The sequence below is a fragment of the Lotus japonicus genome, chromosome 1 (genome assembly GCF_012489685.1).
Source record: "Lotus japonicus ecotype B-129 chromosome 1, LjGifu_v1.2".
In the NCBI taxonomy this organism is placed as follows: domain Eukaryota; kingdom Viridiplantae; phylum Streptophyta; class Magnoliopsida; order Fabales; family Fabaceae; genus Lotus; species Lotus japonicus.
Window position 1 is genome coordinate 8,652,055 of NC_080041.1, and position 18,687 is coordinate 8,670,741.

The 18,687-nt window shown below is 35.8% G+C and overlaps 2 pseudogenes; both read right to left on the bottom strand.

Moving 5' to 3' along the window:
* Nucleotides 1-3,336: 3,336 nt before the first annotated feature.
* On the bottom strand, nucleotides 3,337-6,580 carry LOC130733439 (receptor-like protein 43; annotated as a pseudogene).
* A 3,028-nt stretch (nucleotides 6,581-9,608) lies between these two features.
* Nucleotides 9,609-18,313, bottom strand: LOC130716886 (uncharacterized; annotated as a pseudogene).
* Between the last annotated feature and the right edge of the window lie 374 nt (nucleotides 18,314-18,687).

Consider the following 18,687-nt stretch of genomic DNA (forward strand, 5'->3'; position numbering starts at 1 on the left):
TTGCTTCCACAAAATCCTGAGTGCCTTTTCTGTATAGATAATTTGCCCTCAATCTTTATTAGTGCCAACAAAAATTCAGCAAGGTAGCCACAATCAGAAACTGGCTTGCTGAGCCACATGTTGGTTACAATTATCATGAATTATGACTTCATATATTATACTATATAATTTGTACTTTGTGAATTCGCTTAAACTCAGCAATATCATTTTACCAACCATGTTTAAAACCCGCTTGATACGGCAATTGTATAATTTCCAACCATGTTTAAGACTTCCATGGCATCCTCTTTAACTTTTATTGAGGAGACTTGAACTTGTTCAGCCGTAGCTAGCACTTAAGTTGGAAACATGCATCACAATAATGCTCACAAGTGGAGACTTGGACTTTTCGAGTCATGTATAACACTTTCCTCAGGATATTCACTACTGTCTGATCTCCAAACTTCTATTCACTACTACATTCTTGGCATTTTCCTTTTAGTTTATTTTTTCACAACAATTTTTTACTATCTGATTTATGTTTACTAACACTTAATTCATCTGCTATACCAAATTCTGATGTCCCAAATCCAAGTGGCATTAAAGCATGCTGATAAGTCATTTTGGAGACTCTCAGGATCGACTATGTTAACTTCAATAGATGGTTTTAAATAGATACAGCTGAAGATGATTTTAACTTAAGGACCCTTAAATTGTATGCAAGTTGTTCAAAGTTGTGATGGTAAATGTCACCTTAATGAGAAATAGTATAGCAAACCTGTTAGTGAAGGTAATTAATATCCTCAGTAGCTCCATACATCGATAGGGGTTGAATGAATGTGTGAGTTTTCTTTGATGCATTTGCAGGTTACTAGTAACACAGCAAAATTAGTTGGATTTTCACAACGACTAATAAAACCTCACATATCATTTACAACCATGCTCTCTTAAAAACCCTGCTCTCCATTAAATAGAAGAAATTAGTTGGAGGTGTGCACAATTAAATACTCATTTTATTCACAATAAAGCTAAAATGGACATGATTCGATATGAAGAAATATGGCTTAATGTGAAGGTAAGTCAGAAAGTTTGAGGATGAATGAAACTCAGCAAGCTCCAAGCAATGAGTATACTCAGATGAAAAAGAAAGAAAAGAGGGAGTAGTGATGAATCTTCTCTTTTTTTGGTCTGATTTAGCATCAGCACATAATTTTTTTTGATTAATCAAAGAATAAGTGGTCAACTATATATGGATGGTGGTCAAGCCATAGAATTTGATATGGCTAAATGCTTATTTGGACTTTGGTTAAGAACTTCGCCCTCCCAATGAGAAAAAGAGAAACAGTCACTAGAAGCTCATGGCATCTGAAGTTCTGAACAGTATAACCAAATTGACAACCAAGAAAAACTATTCACATGTAGAAATCTCAGGCAATCACATGATGTATGAAATTTTTGAATCATCACAAAACAATAATGATTCTTTCACACCTCTAAGAGAGGTGGAAAGATGTGGAATGAGGAGAGAGATAGGAAGAAAAGAAAAAGTAAGAAAAAGTCAATAATTTCCATTTTCCAATCATGTATAAGGCAAGACATCCATGGCAGGCTCTTTAACCTTTGATCAACCATATCATTGTATAATTGTTGGAAACATGTGTCACATTCATTCACAGTAATGTGATGACTTGGACTTTTCAAGTCTATGTAAATGTTGACAGGATAGTGAGACATGCATGACATGCTCTTTCCCCCCAAATAGAAACAGAAGTATAGCCCTTAACAAATTTCCTTATAACGTGTTTGGTTCTGCCGTGTAGAGATTCATAACCTCTTATGCATATTTGTGTTAGAAAAATGGAGAGTTTGGTATACGTAGTACCGTAGCAATCCACTGCCTAGACGCAAAAATGTCGGTGAACTCCGGCGCAAAAACTAAGAGCCGGTTTCAGCCCCCAAAGTTAACACAGCTATGATCTGACCCGTGCACTTAAGTTAGAACGTGATGAAGCCGTCACAAAATATTTTCAACTTCAGGTCTATTCCCTCCAACTCACGCTGCCCCCCTCCTTTTCATATAGGCTATGTGCAATGAGAACAAGCAACTCAATAAAAACCTTTATTGACCAATTAATTACATTCAAATGTATTGAATCTGAAATAAGGCTATTAGAAGCCATGTTATTGAATCTGCATTATTTTCAGAAAGAATGCAATTGGCCACAAGAGAGTGCAGTCTTAATTTCTCTGAAGCTTAACAAGCTCTACATTATTCATGTAGCAAATTTCACAAGATTTGATTTTGAAACCAAAGGTCTTTATCAAGAAGCTATCAGATCATTAAGAAAAGCTTTAGACATTGAGACTTTTGACAAATTTCTTAGGATCCTATAATACAAGGTGTCTTATAACGTGTTTGGTTCTGCAGGGTCAATTTTCATTATCTCTTATGTTGTAACATTAGAAGTTATTGATTTTGGATAATGTGCCACTGCTCATCGGAACGTGCTATTAGGTTTTTTTTTTTTTAACTTGAGCCAAAAACCAAAATGTCGTAGTTCTGTGTGCTTGCATAAATTAAATTTATTCTGGAAATTTACTAGTTGGTTAGTAGAGATGTCTTTTAACATCTTTTGTTTTGTTAAAAAATGATAAGGAGATAATACCTCTTAATACTATGTGATAAAAACACTTACCTAACTGAAAAAAAAAGTGTCTAACTCTAACTGTTAATTTATAGGATTGACAGTACTTAGTGTCTAATTCTATTCTTTTTGCAAAGTTACAACCCAAATCCATTTGACATGAAAACATGTGGATCAAAAATGTTAGCTTCGATATCTGTTTCTAAACCAGATACATTTGAAGGTGTTTTAAGTTTTAACCCAAGTACTTAATTTGGATGCCAATTCTCCATAGTTTATTAGTCAAATGTTATCTTGAGCCTGTTTGCATGTGGACCAAACTACTACCAAAGCCCTTATTGGATGCCAATTTTCTATAGTTAAATTCTGGTTTACTGCCAGTAGAATTTGCTGTGAATTACATTGAAGAGAAAAGTAAAGAAATTGATCACAGAATTTTCTATTGCTTGTCCTTTTAACCCTTATGTGAAATAGACATTCAACTAGTCTTGCAAGCCGATGGGGCTTACCAGTCAAGAATGCATTATATCCCAAGAGCACCCCAAATCCATATATTGACATTAAATTACTTTAGGAGTTTTAGTTACTCTTCCTTTATTCTACATCAGTTTGACTGTCATTCTCATTCCTCCTAAGATGCAGGGATCATAACAAATTTAAAAAAGTTGTATCATATGAATGAACACGACATAAATATAAGTTTGTGCGGGCATGGCAAAAGGAAATGAAATTTATACCTGCAGTGTTGTAGACATACCATAATTCATTCAACAGAGAAGAAATGTTTACAGCAAACTACCAACACACTAAAACACAAGTAAAGAACCATAAGAACTAACTCCTTCCTCTACGGCTTGCACGGGATCTATTGTTTGCTCTTTTCACCGTGATACCAAACAGACCTTCAACAAGTGTCGCAAGCCATTGGGGTTTCTCAGTCAAGAATAAATTATATCCCAAGAGCATCCCAAATACAGCCCCAAATGCATATCCCACTACCACAGCTTTCCAGCCAAATCCTGATTCCTCTTCATGGTTAAATGTTGAATGTGGTGGCTTTTCTTCATTCTTATTGCAGGATTTTTGCAAAGGGAATCCACATAGCATTGGATTTCCTCCATAGGAATCATTTTCAAATGTGTCAAATTGTCCACCTTTAGGTATGATCCCCTCAAGCCGGTTTTGTGAAAGGTTCAAGAAAGAGAGAAAGTTTAAATTTGTCAAAGCCATAGGAATCTCACCCGTCAACTGGTTCCATGAGAGGTCCAACCATTCCAAATTTCTCAAATTACTTAAAGAATGTGGAATGCTAGCAGTGATTCCATTGTGTGAAAGGTTAAGCCCTTTGAGAGACTTTAGTTCTCCAATGAATTTTGGAACTTCCCCTTCAAACATGTTATTTGACAAATCAATAGTTGTGAAAATAGTTAATATCCTCTTGAGCTCCACTTCTTGACCTTTCATTATGATCACAACAGAATCATTATACAAGTAGTTGTTACCCATGTATTGTAAACCAATTTGGCTATCATTCATATTCACATTCATCATTCCTTGGAAGTTTTTGATGCATGATGCTGGCAAAGGGCCACTGAAATGGTTACTTTAGACATAAAAAATTCTCAACTTGAAAAATGGATTCTTGGAGCTGAAACAAGTGATGACACCATGAAGTTTATTTGACCTTAAACTGAGTACCTGTAACTCTTGCAAAGTTTCTAGCCAAACGGGAAATGTATCCTCTATTTCATTGTCTCCAAGGTCCAAAACTTGAAGTTTTGAGCACTGAGCCAAAGACGGTGGTAATGGCCCCTCCAATCGGTTCCCATTCAACTTTTTAGTCTCAAATACATTTCCCTTAGAAAAGTTACCAGGCACGCTTCCATACAGGTTGTTCATTTGCAAATCCAACACCGTAAGAGAAGGAAATGTTCCTAAGCATTGAGGAATCATGCCTATCAAGATGTTGTAAGCCAAGTTGAGCATAATCAAGGAGCTTGCATTGCACATTGTTGAAGAAATACCCCCACTAAAGTTGTTATTTGAGACAAAAAAATATCTAGTGCCATAGGGTGGAATTAGAAGATCTCCTTGCAACTTGTTGAAACTAAGATTAATAAGTTCAATGTTGTTCCACGACTGTGAGAGCTTCTCATGAAACCAATTGGGAACTTTTCCGTGAATTTTGTTATGAGAAAGATCTAACTCTTGCAAGTTTTCAAGTTGTGCTAGGAATTTTGGAAAACTGCCGTCAACATTACAAGAGGATAAATATAAGTATTGAAGGTTGGGTAAGACGTAGTCAACACTACTATCAAAGTTAATTGACAGAAAACTACTATGAGAAAGACTGAGGAAACCTAGTCTTTTAAGGTTTGAAAATTTGTGGAAGTCCAGAGGACCACTCAAGTGAGTTGATGACAAGTCTAATTCAGTGAGATTTTCAAATTCAAATATTGATTCTGGAAACTTGCCTTGTATTTGGTTGTTATAGAGATGCAAAACTTCCAAAGAATAAGTTAACAATTCACTAATTGATCCTGTGAGTTGGTTGTCACCGAGATCCAACAATAACAGTGATGGCAAGGAATAACACCAATGAGGAATGGTTCCATTTAACATGTTACTAGCCAAACTTAGAGAGTTTAACTTTGAAAGTCCAGCGGTTTTACTTGGAATCGGGCCTACTAATTTGTTACCCGATAAAGAGAGATAAGAAAGTTGAGTTAGGTGAAACAATGATGATGGAATTTGGCCTCTAAGGTTGTTAAGGGAAAGTGAGAGAGATTCTAACTTGATAAACTTGTCAAACACATCCGGGATAGGACCACTAAACTTATTACCTAAAAGAGTAAGGGTTGTGAGATGTTTAAGGTTTGAAAATAATGATGGAATCTCACCTTTAAGTTTGTTACCTGCAAGGTTCAAAACTTCTAGTTGAGTGAGATTCCAAAAAGATGGAGGAATCAATCCATTCAATTTGCACATTGAAAAACTTAGAAAGTTAAGTGACTTCAAATGGCCAATTGAATTTGGAATTCCTCCTGACAAAGTGACAATAGAGAGATCCAAGTACCTTAGAGGATTGCTCCAGTTGGACTTTGGAAGCTGACCTCTGAGCTTGTCATTCCATGACAAATCCAGTTCTTGAAGATTAGGTAAAAAGAGGATGTCACTTGGAAAATTCCCTTGCAATTTAGTACCATGTAGATGAAGAGAGACCAAAGAGGATGACAAATTCATCAGCAGTAACAAAGAGCTCTCTCTGATTGAAGACATGTCTACAACTTCCACATGAAGCTCCCTTAAATTAGTTGAGTTAAGAATGAGTTTTTTCCATGTTGTTGGATCAAATCTCATCGTCAAGTAGCTGAGATCAAGTGATACTAGTTTTGACAAGTGAGAAATCCTGGAGGGAACATCCCCGGTTATTGCAGAATTCGATAAATTTAGATGCGTGAGATTGATGAGATCACCCATTTCAGAATATAATGGAGACCCAGAAAAGTCATTGTAGGCAAGGTTGAGTTTTTGAAGGTGCCTCAGCTGGAAGATGGTGCTATTTGGATGGATTTCACCTCGAAGATGACTGCATGTAAGGTCTAGACCAACCACATGGCCGGACATGGTGTCACACGTGACTCCATCCCACTCGCAACAATCTGTGTTGTTTGTCCATGATTCTGTCTTTGGAGAATAAGTGGAACAACTAAACGAGTCCTCAATTGGAGGGTTAACAACAAATGAGTTCTTGAATAGTAGCAAGGCAGAGTTGTCATGGTGATTGCACAATGCAAAAGTGTAGGAAGGAAAATGAAGCAGCAACAACAAGAAGTGGAAGGAGAAACATGGCAAAGGAACACACCTCATTAAAGCTTCCCTCTTGAAATTCTGGTTTTAACCAAAGTTGGAATCAGAATAGAGGATTTTGGCTTTAACTAATAAACGTCCATTTATAGATTTGAGATGTTTAGTTTTGCTGAGATGGTTTATGAAATAATAAATAAAATCACACACTCACATCAAGATTTTAATTAAAAATTAGATTTTAATAAGCTTGCTCACTAGTTATTATGCTCAATATAAAAAAGCTTAAGCTCCACTCGTTCGACAGATAGGTAGAGTTTTTGCTCATACTCAACAGTCAACATATTTAAGTTATATATTCAACTTCTAGCCGTCATTGGTGACTTTGGAAAAAATAGGGCACTAAGAATTAATATCCATTCATTAGCATCCATAGAAAAATGTGGAAAACATTTATATATACTAATCTAAAGGGAGGACTTGGACTTCTTCAACTTTATGTAGCATTCAAGATGGAGACTTCTAATAATAGTAATCAGAAGAGGAGACTTGGACTTCTTCATCTAGATGTATTACATGCTTAAAAGTTTCAAGACAGTGCTATGGCCTAGTATGTAAGAACCACACAAAATTCACACCATGCAATTTAGTGATATGACAGCATTTCCTCATTTGCTTCCGCAAACTTTTGAGTGCCTTTACTGTATTGTAATGTGCTGCAGAGTTGAAAATTTGGCACAACAAATTAAGGATAGAAAAGTGATAGATATGCTATAAAGAAATTCATAAACCTTCACCTCACAGTTGAAAAATGACACGTGAAATACAGGGAGTGTTCTTCACGAGTTCTTTTTAATAAGCAATGGCTACGAACACATCACAATTACACTTTTCGATGAAAAATAATCCAGTGTATGACTTAAAAACTATTTCAGTATGGATTCAGATTGCTTGATTATGTATTTCTTTTTACTGAATAAGAAATTCATTTCATACTGACTAGAGATCAAATTAAGCACCAAAAACTAGGCCATGTTTGATAGTCATAATACAAAAACATAGATGGTGATTATTTATGTAAATTTAAAACAAAATGAAAAACTATATTTCCGTCTCGGGGTTGTGTAAATGACCCATGATAAAGTTTGGGTTAAATAACCCATCATCCAATCACATTGGAGATAAATGAGTTGGAATTTCTATTTTTTATTTATTAATTTATTTCAAACTCATTTATCTCCAATGTGATTGGATGATGGGTTATTTAACCCAAACTTTATCATGGGTCATTTAGACAACCCCTTCTGTCTCACCCTCATATTAGGAAATGAGCATATTTAAACCTTTATAGGATTCGTACTGCAATGGAAGTGCGCAGATGTAGTGAAATTATGTATCTAACTAGATTCAAACACGCGCAACGCGCGGTGGAATATCAAATTGATTTCATTTTATTTAAATAAATTATAAAATTAAAATTAATAATAATGTAAATATTATATGTAATTATTTAAAAAAAATAGTTTTTGTATTGAAAAGATGGAAAAGAATATGTGGGATGATATTGGTTAATAAAAATGTGAGTAAAATATGTTCATACACAATACTTTTTTCGGGGGATAGACATTTTGATGTCATTATTGTTTTTATGTTTGTTCACCTTCCAGCATAATTTAGTGAACTTGTATTTTAGTTGATACGGTTCTCCTTAAGGTTGATATATTACTTTAAAGAAGACATATATGTCATTTTTCTTACTGGATAATTCTCTAGCTTGCTTCTATAAGATTAACATGATTAGAAAATTCTTCCATATGATACTATAATCAACATACAACTATAGTTAGAAATTATTGGAAGCCTAATTTGTGAATAAGTAACTACCTGTCAACTTTCATGTGTGGTATAGAGCAAAAGGATAGTAAAAGACGACATAGGTGGTGCCATGCACCCAGAAGAAACAGGGACCGGAAAGGTTGAGGTAAAACTTAAACATATTTTCTAACTTGAAAGTAATATAAAATTTAGCACGCATCAGTTATGCTTAAGCACCCAAAAGAACCACCTGCTCTAGTTTTGAGATTATTGCCGTTGTTAGATATTGCATCAAGCCATCAACCACAATAGAGAGGTTAAAAATAAGCATTAAAACTGGTCGTGCTCACAATGTGAGGCTCACATGCCTTACCATGATGGTATCTCCACTATGTGGCTGCAATTGTGCTGATCTTGTATCTCATTGAATTTCATCCCTCCCATGCAAAACTTCTTGAAATATTTGTAAAAACAACTTTGCTATGCAATTCATTTCTTTGTTCCTCTACTGCCGTTTTGTGAGATTGACTGAAAATAAATATTGCTTTGGTGATGTTGGGGGTTATATAGCATTTAAGAGGGAGGGAGAGAGGATGCTCATTGTAAATGAGTATGAAGGGTTGAGAAAATAACTGTTCTGTGAAATGAATGAGTGTTGAAGGTTTTAATGCCTAATGGAATAATGGCTTTAAAATTGTAGCGTAAAGGAATAAAGGAATGATAGTGGCACAATATTAACGGTATAATTAAGTTAAGTTGATAGGTGTGTTGAAAAAATGGAAGATGGAGGGAGTGTGTGGGATTGTACGTAACGTTTTTGAATGCTAGAATGGAGAACCAGAGGATGGTGTTGCAGAGATACAAATTGATTTCAGAGAATAGAAAGTGACACCTAAGATAAAAAGCTGATGTGGCGAATTTTAGAAATAGAAGGAAAGATGAGCTGGCAGTGTCATATTGTGCGCTTCACAATTCCTATATTATAATAGATAGATAGATAGATTCTAACTGTTTTTATAGGATTGACAATACTTAGTGCCTAATTCTGTTCTTATTTTTTTCAGGGCACATTATGTGCTCTTAATCGGGGCCCCTTCATATATTGTCAAAATTCCTGACATCCTAAATTCATTTGGCATGAAAACATGCGGATCAACAATGCTAACTTCAATATCTGTTTTCAAATCATTTACATTTGAAGGTGATTGCAACTGAAGACCATTAGTTTGGATAATGTTATCTAATGTTATCTTGTCTTCACTGTATAATGTACGTGAAAATATTATGATTTTATGATGATTAAGGCTAGCTGCACGAGTTTTCCTTGAATCCTTGGCAGGTTACAACTATGACAATTTCTGGAAAACTAAATGAAATTAGAACAAACTAAATTGATGATTAATTTTCCTTATGTACAACAACTTGAAATATATCACTCAAAGTATTAAAAGATATAACCTTCCCCGAAGGGAGAAGTAAAAATTACAGCATACTACCAACACACATTAAAATAGAAGTACAAAACCATATGAACTAACTAATTCCTCTATGGTTTGAATGAGTTTTATTGTTTGACTTTTTCACCCTTATACCAAACAGACCTTCAACAAGTGTTGTAAGCCATTGGGGCTTTGCAGTCAAGAACAAATTGTATCCCAAGAGCATCCCAAATACAGCCCCACATGCATATCCCACTACCACAGATTTCCAACCAAATCCTGATTCTTCATTTTGAAATGATGCATATGGTAGTTGTTCTTCATCCTTATTGCATGATTTTGATAAAGGGATTCCACATAGCATTGGATTTCCTTTATAGGAATAATTTCCAAATGTGTCAAACTGTCTACCTGTAGGTATGATTCCCTCAAGATGGTTTTGTGAAAGGTTCAAGGTAGAGAGAAAATTCAAACTTGTCAAAGCCATAGGAATGTCACCCGTCAACTGGTTCCATGAGAGGTCCAAACATTCCAAATTTCTCAAATTACTCAATGAATGTGGAATGGAACCCTTGATTCCATTGTGTGAAAGGTTAAGCCCTATGAGAGACTTTAATTCTCCAATAACTTTTGGAATGCCACCTTCAAACATGTTGTTTGATAAATCAATAGTTGTGAAAGCAGTTAATATCCTCTTGACTCCATTTCTTGATCTTTCATTACTACCACCACAAAATCATTATAGTACATAGTGTCATCCATATATAGGGAACGAGATTGATCGTCACTCACATTCATCATTCCCTGAAAGTTCATGAAGCATGATGCTGGCAAAGGGCCACTAAAATTGTTGTTGGAGACATCCAAAATTCTTAACTTAGGAAATGGATACTTATTTCTGGAACAAGTGATGACACCATGAAGTCTATTTGACCGAACACTGAGTACCTTTAACTCATGCAGAGTTTCTAGCCAACTGGGAAATGGATCCTCTATGTTATTGTCTCCAATGTCCAACACCTCAAGTTTCATGCAATGAGCCAAAGACCGTGGTAATGGTCCTTCCAATCGGTTTCCATTCAACTTTATAGTCTCAAATGCATTGTTCTCAAAAAAGTTTATGGGCATGCATCCATGAAGGTTGTTCATATGCAAATCCAACACTGAAAGAGAAGGAAATGTTCCCAAGCATGCTGGAATCGTGCCTATCAAGTTGTTGTGAGCCAAGTTGAGTATATTGAGAGAGCTTGCATTGCAAATTGTTGAAGCAATGTCTCCACTGAAGTTGTTATTTGAGACTAAAAAGTATTCAGTTCCATAGGGTGGAATTGGAAGTTCTCCTCGCAACTTGTTGAAACTGAGATCAATAAGTTTCATGTTCAGCCACGAGTGTAAGAGCCTCTCATGAAACCATTTAGGGATTTTTCCATGAATTTTGTTATTAGAAAGATCTAAAACTTGCGGATTCTGAAGTCGTGCTAAGAATTTAGGAAAACTGCTGTCAATATTACAGGAGGACAGGTATAAGTACTCAAGGTTGGGTAAGATTTCTCAACACTACTATCAATATTAATTGAGAGGAAACTAGTGTGAGAAAGATTGAGGAGAGCTAGATTTTGAAGCTTAGAAAATTGGTGGAAGTTCACAAAAACACTCAAGTGAGTTGATGACAAGTCTAATTCAGTAATATTTTCAAATTCAAACATTGAATCTGGACACTTTCCATGTAGTTTGTTGTTAGAGAGATACATAAATTCCAAGGAGTAAGTTAAGAATTCACTAATTGACCCTGTGAGTTGGTTGTTACTAAGATCCAAATATGACAAGAATGGCAAAGAATAACACCAATGCGGAATTGTTCCATTTATCATATTATCTGAAAAATCTAAAGATCGTAATCTTGAAAGTCCAACAGTTTTACTTGGAATCTGGCCTCTTAGGTTGTTCATTGAAAGATCAAGAGATTCTAAATTAATAAGCATACCTAGCTGTTCCGGGATGTGACCAGTAAAATTATTGTGATCAAGAATAAAGGTAGTGAGATGTTTGAGGTTTGAAAGTAATGATGGGATCTCACCATGAAGGTTGTTGAATGAAAGGTCCAAATTTGTTAATTGAGTGAGGCTCCATAGAGATAAAGGAACCTGCCCATTCAGTTCACACCCCGAAAGATCAAGTTCCTTAAGAGACTTCAAATTGCCTATGGAATTCGGAATTCCTCCAGACAAAGAGTTCTGAGAGAGATCCAAGTACCTTAGAGGAGTTCTCCAGTTGGACTTTGGAAGCTGACCTCTCAGCTGGTCATTATGTGACAAGTCAAGTTCTTGAAGATTCGGTAGACAGAAGATGTCACTTGGGAAGTTCCCTTGTAATCCATTCATAGAGAGATGAAGAGAGACCAAAGAGGATGATAAATTCGTCAGCAATGACAAAGATGTGTCTCTTATTGATGACATGTCCACAAGATCTAGATGAAGCTCCCTTAAATTAGTTGTGTTAAGGATTAGTTTCTTCCATGTTGATGGATCAAGTCTCATCCTCAAGTAGCTGAGATCAAGTGATACTAGTTTGGACAAGTGGGAGATTGTGGAAGGAATATCACCACTGATTCTAGAGTATGATAAATTCAGATGTGTGAGATAGAAGAGGTTACCAATGTAAGAATATAATGGAGACCCAAAAAAGTCATTATAAGCAAGGTTGAGTTGTTGAAGGTGTCTGAGATGGAATATGGTGCTATTTGCATGCAATTCACCTTGAAGATGGCCGCAACTAAGGTCGAGACCTATCACGTGGCCTGACACGGAGTCACACGTGACACCATCCCACTCGCAGCAATCTGTGCCATTTTTCCACGATTCAGTCATTGGAGAATAAGAGGAACAACCTTTGAGTAGAACTTCAAATATCAACGGCCGACCATCAAAATCAACTGCAGTGTTGACAACAAATGAGTTCTTGAATTGTAGCAAGGCAGAACTGTCATGGTGATTACACAATAAGCAGGTGTAGGAAGGAAAATGAAGAAGTAATAAGAATGGTGGAAGACAAAATATGGCAAAAGAAACCACCCCATTTAGGAACTTAATTGAAATTTGTTCTTCTATTGAAGTAGGAATCAAAATGGACGATTTTATATGTAACTGATATACGTCCATTTATAAGGCAGTGTTAAGCCAAACAGAAACAGTTTGAAATGTTTGTTTTTGCTGAGATGGTGGGGATGGTAAGTCATGGAAGAAGATTATATTTTGATATCAAATCATGTGATGTATGACTTGGATGATATGCTGTTGGACTGTAGTAGAGGACACTTAGACTTGAGCAACATAGGAAGACTTTATTCATTAAACAAGAATATTTATTCATTAGCATCCATAGAAAAACCTGGAAATAAATAGCAGCAACCAAAGAGAATAAAAACATAACCTTGAAAGGGGCACTTGGACTTCTTCAACCGTATGTAACATTGGAGGAGAAAGATTCATTTGGACGAACAATAAAGTTCTAGGAATATTCCTATGTGGATAATATTAAAAATGTGATCCATTTAACATGACTGAGATTGCAGGCCAAAGGTTCCAAGACAAACAGATTGGTCTCATATTTTGAATTGTAAGAAGTTTCAGCTCAAATCAAGAAAGAGGGAATAGGAGAATAGATTTTGTCACTTTCATCAGTGCCCTTTCTCCACTTTCACTTTATACCATATTGACCTGATTTGTGTCTTCATCATTTGACACAAACCACTGGGGTAGGACATCAAAAGGGTGTGTGTTGCTTTATACATCATTCCTTTTGTTAGTAGCATTCAAAACTCTTTGGAAATTTTATTGGTTTCATCTTTTGGCTATACAATTTTAATAGGGTCCACATATTGTGTTAGGATATAGTTGTTTTAAAATTTTTGGACATTGTTTTTGACTCCCGTTATGGGCTAGGAAAATCAAATTTTAATTTCTGACCAAGAATGTATAAAACTACATGTTTCTGCTGTAATCATTCTAGTATTTATCATTACTGTGTCGTTTCATATTTCACATATGAAACTTGCCAAACTAGTATTTATAAACCGGGCCTTTGTTATGATAGGATCTCCCCGTAGGAAACATTGCCATGGGCACACCATTGTGCAAGATTCAGGGTAGGTGTTATCCCAGGTCCCAGCATTGCTTGCTAAATGCTAAGACAAAATGGAAAACGAATAAAAACAGGAGTGAATGCCCAAATTAGTCCACAAAATTCACACCATGCAATTTAGTGATATGACAGCAATACCTCATTTGCTTCTGCAAACTTTTGAATGCCTTTGCTGTATTGTAATATCCTGCAGAGTTGAACATTTGGTAAAAAATAAAGGATAGAAAAATTAACAAGTGAAATACATGGATAGATTGACAAGTGTTCTTGCTTTATTTATCATTTCTCTGTTAGTAGCAATCCTTCACGAGTTCTACTTAATAAGCAATGGCCATGAACACATCACAATTATCCTTTTTGATGAACAATAATCTGGTGGATTTACATGTCCTTAAACATCACTTTAAAACTTTGTCAGTATGAATTCAGATTTCCTGATTAGGTATTTCTTTTTACTGAATAAGACATTCATTTCATATTGACTAGAGATTAAATTAAGCAGAAAAAACTAGACCATGTTTGATAGTCATAATACAAAAGCTTAGATGGTGATTATTTATGTAAACTTAAAACAGATGACAAACTATATTTCTGTCTCACCCTGAGATTGGGAAATGAGCATATTTATCCTTTTCTATTTATATCTCAGTGTTTAAACCTTTATAGGATTCGTACTGCAATGAACGTCGTGCACAGAGGTAGTGAAATTATGTGTCTAATTTTTTTCTGTATTTATTGGATTAACAGTACTTAGTGCCTAAATTTACTGTCTAAATTTTTGACATCCTAAATTCATTTGGCATGAAAACATGCGGATCAACAATGCTAACTTCAATATCTGTTTACAAAACAGATACATTTGAAGGTGATTGTAACTCAAGACCCTTAATTTGGATGCAAATTCAACAGAGTTTAGTATTCTAATGCTATCTTGACTTCACTGTATATTGTACATAAAAATATTATGATTTTATGATGATTAAGGCTAAATGCGTGAGTTTTCCCTAAATCGTTTGGCAGGTTACAACTCTGGCAATTTCCGGAAAACTAGATGAAATTAGAAAAAATAAATTGATGATTAATTTTCCTTGCTGTACAACAACTTGAATTATATCACTCAAGTATTAAAAGATATGAAATTCCACAAACAGAGAAGTAAAAGTTAAAGCAAACTACCAACACACATTAAAACAGAAGTACATAACCATATGAACTAATTCATTCCTCTACGGTTTGCACGAGCTCTGTTGTTTGTCCTTTTCACTCTTATTCCAAACACACCTTCAACAAGTGCCGCAAGCCATTGGGGTTTCTCAGTCAAGAATAAGTTGTATCCCAAGAGCATCCCAAATAAAGCCCCACATGCATATCCCACAACCACAGATTTCCAACCAAATCCTGATTCTTCATCATCTTCAAATGTTGAATGTGGTGGTTGTTCATCATCCTTATTGCATGATTTTGATAAAGGGATTCCACATAGCATTGGATTTCCTTCATAGGAATAATTTCCAAATGTATTGAACTGTCCACCTGTAGGTATGACTCCCTCAAGTTGGTTTTGTGAAAGGTTCAAGACTGATAGAAAATTCAAATTTGTCAAAGCCATAGGAATGTCACTCGTCAACTGGTTCCATGAGAGGTCCAGCCACTCCAAATTTCTCAAATTACTTAAAGAATGTGGAATGGTACCGGTGATCCCATTGTGTGAAAGGTTAAGTCCTTTGAGAAACTTCAATTCTCCAATGACTATGGGAATTCCACCTTCAAACATGTTGTTTGAAAAATCAATAGTTGTGAAAATAGTTAATATCCTCTTGAGCTCCATTTGTTGACCTTTCACTATGACCACCACTGAATCATTATAGTAATTTTTATTACCAATGTACAGGGAACCATTTTGACCATCGCTCACATTCATCATTCCTTGAAAGTTCATGATGCAGGTTGCTGGCAAAGGGCCACTGAAATTGTTATTGGAGACATCAAAAATTCTCAGCTTAGAAAATGAATGATTGGTTGTGGAACAAGTAATGGCACCATGAAATTTGTTTGACCGTAAACGGAGTACTTGTAATACTTGCAGAGTCTCTAGCCAACTGGGAAATACATCCTTTATGTTATTGTCTCCAATGTCTAAAACTTCAAGTTTTGTGCAATGGACCAAAGACTGGGGTAATGGTCCCTCTAAATGGTTACCATTCAACTTTATTGTCTCAAATGCATTTGTCTCAGAAAAACTACCAGGCATGCTTCCATGAAGGTTGTTCATTTGCAAATCCAACACTGAAAGAGAAGTAAATGTTCCTAGGCATTGTGGAACCATGCCGGTCAAGTTGTTGTGAGCCATGTTGAGTATTATGAGAGAGCTTGCATCACATATTGTTGAAGAAATGTCACCAACAAAGTGGTTATTTGAGACAATAAAGTACACAATGCCATAAGGTGGAATTGGAAGATCTCCTTGCAGCTTGTTGAAACTAAGATCAATATGGAGAATTTTCTTCCATGCGTGTAAGAGCTTCTCATGAAACCATTTAGGAATGATTCCATGAATTTTGTTATGAGAAAGATCTAAGGCTCGCAGATCTTGAATTCGTTCTAGGAATTCAGGAAAATTGTTGTGAATGTTACATGAAGCTAACCCTAAGTTTCCAAGGCTGGGTAAGAGATAGTCCACACTGCTATCAAAGTTAATTAACAGAAAACTACTCTGAGAAAGATCGAGGAGATACAGAAATTTAAGCTTTGAAAATTTGTGGAACTCCACAAGGCCACTCAAGTTATTTGATGACAAATCTAGGTAAGTAAGATTTTCAAATTCAAATATTGAATCTGGAAACTTACCTTGTAGTTTGTTGTTAGAGAGATACAGAGACTCCATAGAATAAGTTGAGAATTCACTAATTGACCCTGTGAGCTGGTTGTCCGCAAGACACAACGTTGACATCAATGGCAAAGAGTAACACCATTGTGGTATTGTTCCATTTAACATGTTAAAACCCAAATTTAGGGAATTTAACTTTGAAAGTCCAGCAATTATACTTGGAATTGGACCTACTAGTTTATTATAGTATAAAGATAGATAAGAAAGCTGAGGTAGATGAAACAATGATGAAGGAACTTCTCCTGATAGATTGTTGAAAGAGAGGTCCAAGTACCTCAGAGAAGTGCTCCAGTTGGACTTTGGAAGTGGACCTGTAAGCTGGAAATTGAATGACATATCAAGTTGTTGAAGATTAGGTAAACTGACGACTTCACTTGCCAAATTACCTTGCAATATACTACCTTGTAGATGAAGACTAGTTAAAGAGGAAGAAAAATTCATCAGCAGTGACAAAGAGCTCTCTCTTATTAAAGACATATCCACACCACCTAGAAGAAGAACCCTTAAACTAGTTGTGTTAAAAATTAGTTTTTCCCACGTGGATGGATTAAGTCTGACTCCCGCTATCCAGGAACTTCTGAGATCAAGTGATACTAGTTTTGACAAGTGAGAGATTGTGGAAGGAATATCACCACTGATTCCAGAGTATGATAAATTTAGATGTGCAAGACTGAAGAGATCACCAATTTTAGAGTACAATGGAGACCCGGAAAAATAATTATAAGCAAGGTTGAGTTGTTGAAGGTGCCTCAGCTGGAATATGGTGCTATTGGGATGGAACTCACCTCGAAGATGACTGCAACTAAGGTCGAGACCAATCACGTGGCCTAACATGGCATCGCATGTGACACCATCCCACCCACAACAATTTGTGCCATTTTTCCAAGATTCTGTCTTTGGAGAAAACGAGGAACATTGAAACCAGCCGCCAGCTGAAGGATTGTCGACAACAAATGAGTTCTTGAATAGCAGCAAGGCAGAGCTGTCATGATGGTTGCACAATGAGAAAGTCCATGAAGAACAAAGAAGAGGCAGCAAGAACAGGTGAAGGATAAAATATGGCAAAACAAACCACCCCATTTAGGAACTTAAGCTTCCCACTTGAAATTTGTTCTTGTTTTAAAGAAGGAATCAGAATGGGGGATTTTGAATGTAACTGATAAGCTCCTTTAATAGGTAAATATTTTGAATGTAACCACAAAGGTTTTGAAATTCTTGTTTTTGCAGAGATGGTGAGGACTGAGGATGGTTCCTCTACATATTTTCACACCTGGAGTCTAAGTAAGTAGTGGAAGAAGATATAAAACACCTACATTATATTTAGACATCAAATCATGTGATGTAAAACTTGGATGATACTATTGGACTGTAGTACAGGACATATGGACTTCTTCAACGTTGCACTAATTAAGAAGGCTTTTTTGGATTGTAGCTTTACTGATATGACAGGAACATTCATTCATTAACCTCCATAGAAAAATCTGGGAAAATATTTGGCAAAAACCAAAGGGAGACTTTAAACAAGAATGAGATTGCAGGCCAAAGGTCCCAAGACAAACAGATTGGTCACATATTTTGAACTCTAATACATTTCAGCTGAAATCAAGAAAGAGGGAATAAGAGAATAGCTTGTGTCACTTTCATCAATACCATTTTTCTACTTTCAGTATATATATACACACACACACCATATTGACTTGATTTGTGCCTTCACCATTTGATACAAGCCACTTGAGTCCAGAATATTATTGAGAACAGGTTCAAGACTGTAATTATAAGTGTCAATTAAGAGAAGTGTACAAAAAACTAAAGTAATTCAGACATGTTTCCTTGGATCATCAAAAACAAGCTGTCTAATTTGCTTACCATTTCATATATCCAAAGCTGATCGCCATAGTAATTTACATATTTCTGCTCCACAATCTGTCTCCCTGTTTCTTCCAATTTCTTCTTATTACCCTGATGCATGACACTA